Raw genomic sequence first — 5,799 nt, forward strand, 5'->3', positions numbered from 1 at the left:
GATGGGGGAGACAGTGATGGCGTCTGCCTGCCTGCGGCGGTTCACGGGGGAGCGCTCACAGGGCCGTGACCCCCCTTCCACCCAGCCCGCCTTTCCGGCCTGTATAGGCCGCTGGAGAGATGAGCTGCGCAGTGGGGGCTGATAGGAGAAATCCCAGGGTTGTTACAGCTGTATTTTGAAACAGAGCGTTGATTTTCTTTTTTTTTTTCTCCTCACTGTTTAATGGAGGTGTTTGAAAGACTTAGTAGCTTCTTCGAAGCCCTGAGCTGTAGAGGTGGGTGTTTTAGGCCTTGTTCATAGTTAATGTTTTGCTCTTGAAGATGTAATTTTTAGCTCTTGAGGATAGTGTTTCTAGCCTTAAAGAGAGCATTTTCAGTCATACAAGTGTAAAGTAGAAAGTAAATAAGAAAAAGTGTATTGTACTGCCCTCTCTTTAAAAAAAAAGAAAAAAATGCTTTTGGTGTGCTTCAATCTGGTGGTTTTGTAACCTAGATCTCTTGTCTAGGATGTTTGGGTTATTTTGTCTTTCTTACTTGGGAGTGGTTTAGGGTAAAACTGCCCTCACTGGGAGGTGGCTGCCAGTGCTTTATTTCTTGTTTGCTTTATAGCACCTGCTTTTCCCTCTCCCCTGCTTGTGTTGTAGGATGAATTCCTGAGGCTGAGCTGCTCTGAGAGCCCTGGGCTGGAAAACTGTGGGTATCCCTTCTGGAAGCAGTGTCTTCAGGGCTGTGTCCTACAAGGGTTGTGTCTGTGAGTTCATGAATTCCACTTCAGTGTGAAAACCAGTTCAGGTGTATGTTCATGCTTTCAGAGTTTCTACTTAATATGGGGTCAGGTCCTTGAGGGATGGCATCTCTCTACAAGGAGGCATGGGGCAATGGGAGCAAGTTGCACTGGGACCAGTTTCATCTTGACGCAAGAAAGAATTTTTTTATAGTAAGAAAAAACATTAACTGGAACCACCTCACCAGGAATGTGGTAGAGTCCCAATTGCTGGAGGTTTTCAAGATGGTATTGGACAGGGTGCTAGATAATCTTATTTATGCTCTTTTTTCCCACAGAAGGTTGGACCAGCTGATCTTTCAAGGTCACTTCTAACCTGGGAAATTCTGTGATTCTACAGGTGTGTGAGCCGACTCGGGCAGGATGCAGGAACGACCACAAGACCGTGGATGAAAGACAAAGAACAAATTTAATCTCAATACCTCACGAATTGGGAGTCTCTGCAGCAACGCCTGGGCAGAGGGACACAAGCAGGGGATGCAGGCACCGCAGGGTGGGAGAAAGTCCTTGTTAGCAGGAGCGTGTGAGCTCTAACTTGCTGTGCTCATCTGCTTTTCAAGGGTTCAAGCAGGCATAGTTTTCCACTGTGATTTGATCTTCTTCAACAACAAGGCAGTGATCTCATGTATGCTGGATAAGGTGTCCCTCAGTCCATCCCAGGCTTACATTATCTAAGTACGGATAAAGCACACAAGGCTGAACAACAATTAGTGTGATATGTGTGTTGTCCAGCAGCCCCAGGTGAAGTCACTTGAGCGTGTTTGCAATCCTCCTCGTCAATCTTCTGTTAAATTCCCACAACAGGCTTTTATTTCTGCCTGAAAACACAGCTTATTGCAAGGCATTATTTTCATGAGATGTGAAAATACTGCCTGGCAACTTATTCTGAAGCTCTCCCTTATAAGTGTGTGACTTTTCAACCTGCTTTCTGATGATAGATTTAGTAAGAAGTGCAGCTAAATGCAGGAATACTAGGTACTGAAATACTAAAATCTATTATTTTTCCTCTCTGATTTTCTTATATATGGAGTTAGTGTTCCCATTCTGTCATCTTCTCTTCCCTATCCCTTTTGTGCTTTATAGACTGCATTGATATAAAATGCAGTAATATTCTATGTAAAAGATGACTTTTTTTTTCATCTGCTATGTAGACAGCTGTTCTTGTAATCTTCATAGCTTTGCTTTTGGTTGTGCTCCTGATAAGGTTGGTTGTTTTTTGGTTTTTGTTTTTTTTTTTCTTTCAAAGTATGTTTTATGCTACTTACCTGAGCATAGGAAAGATCCAGATTACACTGAAGGATTTTTCTGAATAAAGACATATTGGTTCAATATTTACCTACTTAATGATACTGTGAAAACTAACAAGGAATTTCCATCAAGGTCTGCTTCAATTTGATGTTCAGACATAGTGGCATAACTTTTATAGCCTAATTTGTGTATCATGGCTTCAGACTAAACCATTTACAGATCAAATGCAACTCTGAAGTATTCAGAGTGACGTGCATGATGAAATGGAGGCTGAACTGGGCAGAACAACAGATAATGTTACTCTTTATTTAAATTTGCATGTCAGAAATGTTCTGTAACATGAACTAAGGTCTCTTCTAGCTAATCAGGATTCAGAAATATCAGTTGGGAGAATTAATTTTTCACTAATTAATGGTTACTGGTGATTTGCCCTCTTCAGATAACAAATGGCTTGTGTGTTCCTGTTTCTTATTAATCTGCTGTAAAATTCTGCAGAAAGCTTTTAAATTTACAAAAAGTATAGTAAGTTGGTGAGGTCTTAAGTGTGGCTAAGACTTCATATGAATAATTTTTTGCCTTTTGCTTGTAGTAGCATTTTAGTTTTGGAACCAGATAATAAAATTGTATCCTTTTGTTTGTAGCTGAAGAGGCATCAGTTCTTTCCGTCAATGTTGATGTATCCCAGACATGTAAATTTTTCTATCTATGGTTAACTCTTGTTTTCCAAGATACTGTGCAGAAAATTGCTTTCAGTTACTAAGGTTGTTAAATATCACGATGTTACTATTTGTGCAGAAGGCAGTAGTAGGGAGTAGACAAACATTATTAGGGCTGATGATGATAGGCAGAAGCTTCGTTGCTTCAGTCACTCAAAACTTGGCTGGAAAAAGTGTTAAGTACATGCACCTGTGGTAAGAATTCAGCCATGAGTAAGAGCACCCTCTGGAGAAGCAAATTCTGGTAATTGCCAATGATACTGATTGCTGTCCTCCATTTCTCACTACAAATGTTGGATTCCACTTACTTGACAAGGTACTCTACAGGTACTGGGGAACACTATTTTTCTTTGAGCTTGTATGCATTTAAACTTGCCAGTCCTTCGTTACCCTGCACTTTTGCGTTATAGTGTTATACCCCACCCCCCAATTTGTTCCACTTCCCTATTATAATTCCTGTTCTAACATTCCTATAGGTCTCCTGGTGTCCATTCCTCTTATATCCCTTTTTCCACTGGTACAAATCCAGATTCCACATCCAGGTCCTCCTCTTCCTCAGTTTTTTGTACCTTTGGTGATATTTGCCCTGACTATCCCTTGCCTTCCCACCATGTACTTTCCTTATGTGCCTTCCTTTCTAACCTCATCTAATGCTTGCTTTCTTGTCTTTCCTTCCTGCCTGCCTTTTGCAACTAATATGCTCTGAGAAGCTCATAGCTTTATGTGTTGTCTTTATCTTATTCCCTCCAGCTCTCACCTTTTTGTAGAGGCAATATCAGATGAAGAAATTCAGGTCTCTGTTTCTTTCATACTCCTTTGCTGCTAAGAGAGCAGAACCAGCTCATTCTCATTCGTCCTTGCTCTTTCAGATGTTTTCATCCCTTTCTTTCTTTTGTCTCCCATAATGCTATAATTTGCTGTCCCTCAGCTCCTCTTCCTGCCTTCTGATTTTGATTCTTGCTTCTCTGCCTCTTCCTCTTCTCTTTTTCAGAAACATATGCTGTTTTCATTTGACTGCAGCCGTAGCTTTTAATGCTCCTGTGTATTAAAAAACAAAACCCCAAAACTTTTATGCAATTTGGTCTTCCACATGTATTTCTCTCAAGTGTCTGTGCTTGAATTCATCCGTGGTTACTTTTGCTCTGTCCATGGTGGCAATATGGAGCCAGAACATGGGCTGCTCTAGTCCTGTATTCCTCTGAAGTGTAGTTGATGCTTGTGAAAAGAGTACAAGAATAGGGCAAGCTCAGAGTAGTATTTTGTCTCAGCTTCCTGTAGCCTGTGGTTTGAACTCGTGTCATTGCTTCTGATAGCTCTTGTTGGGCTTGTTCCAGTGAGTTAGTCTAATTGTTGCTATAGCACATTTTAATTTTAGCATTCAAAGCATTTTGTGGGAATGTGCTTTGTATACTTTAAAAGTGTTCTATGTGGTAACCTTCCCTTTTTCAAAAAGAAAAGCAAACTGAAAAAAAACCCAGTCACTCAGTTTAACTGTTTGGCTCCTCTGCTTGTAAGGAATTGTGATCGGATGTGATGGTTGCATCTTTTAGGTTGCCTGTAAGCTTGTGGTGTTCTTTTCTATCTCTTTCTTCAGTTATTTCTTTCTTCATACATTTAATCTCTGCTTGAACAGAATCCTCTCAATACCTTCAATTTCTCCTTGTGATTCTTCAGTCTTCCCTGGGTTTTCTTTGAGATGGGGTGGAATATTAAAGTTGTATCATTAATTTTGTATCTTGGTGTACTGTTTTACTCTGTTTTATTCATAATCACTCCTAATACTGTATTTGTCTTTTTAACCACTGCTGAGCATTGATTGAAGTTCTGAGAATTCTCCAGAATCACTCATCTTTCATGAGAAAGGATAATGGTTTTGCATCTGTCGTTATGTACTTAATGTGGTGTTTTCTCCCCTGTAATTTAACAGCATTTAATTTCACAGGCTGTTTATTACATACACAGTGATAGGAGATCCTTGCGCAGCTTTCCATAGTAGGCTTTCACAAACCAGAGTATTTGTATCACTAGCATACATCTTCACCTTATTATTTCCTGCCAATTCCAGGTAACTTCTGCGTATTTACAGTAGTTGATCACTTCGGTCAGAAACAGAAGTTGGGTATGCTGTGTGTAGGTTCCGTAGAGACCACCTCCATTGCCATTTTAAGAACTGTCATCCCATATATTTTACCGATGATTAAAGTTTCTTCCATCTTCTCATTAAGGAAAGGCACTGTGTGGGAACCTTTAAGTGCCTCTGTATTGAGCTACCTTCCAAGTTCTTACTCTCTTACGAGTGACATAAGAGACTACCCTTTCCCTAAGAGCTCTCCTTTGACAAGGTGCTTTCAAAACCTTTACATGAGATGCTGTCGATATGCTGAGCCTATTGGTTAGCTAGGACAGTGTTATCTCATCACTTCTGTGGACTGTACTGTTTTATGCCTAGTCAGACTATAGGTAATTGCCTTCTAGTTTTACAGTTCCAAGTACAGCAGGACTATTATAGAAGTATCACTACTGTGGAATAAATAATAAAACTAATCAGTGTATTGGGCCCACCCCTTTCATATAATTTGTATTATTTTAGTCATGTTAATTATGTTGAATAATCTCTTTATTCTGCATTAAAAGGTTGTAAGTTTGTGTTACCTGGTTTGATTCATTACAGTAAGCACCAGGTAAAATTTTAGACGTGATGGTTAATATTTTAAAGACCTGGGCAGGCCTTAGAGTGAGAAGCATGCACCAAAGTGACAAAAAGTTAAGGAAGGTAAAATAGCTCGCTAAACAATGACTGCTGTTTGTTCAGAACATCACTGAAAATGAATACCCGTTTAATCAATAAGTTGTTGAACCTGTATGTGTAACTGTAAAATGGATTTTGCAATAGTTCAGAGAATGTTGCCTGTATTTTTATCTGCAATGTCGGAGCAGCTCCTTATATATGTATTTGTGGGCCTGCCTTGGTTGGGCTGTTCCAGAGCAAGCCTGTTTTAAGAGATGATTGGAGTCTGTGTATATTCTCTAATGCAGAAAATATTTTCTTAAA

This window comes from Charadrius vociferus, unplaced genomic scaffold (assembly GCF_000708025.1).
Source record: "Charadrius vociferus isolate BGI_N301 unplaced genomic scaffold, ASM70802v2 scaffold722, whole genome shotgun sequence".
Classification (NCBI taxonomy): domain Eukaryota; kingdom Metazoa; phylum Chordata; class Aves; order Charadriiformes; family Charadriidae; genus Charadrius; species Charadrius vociferus.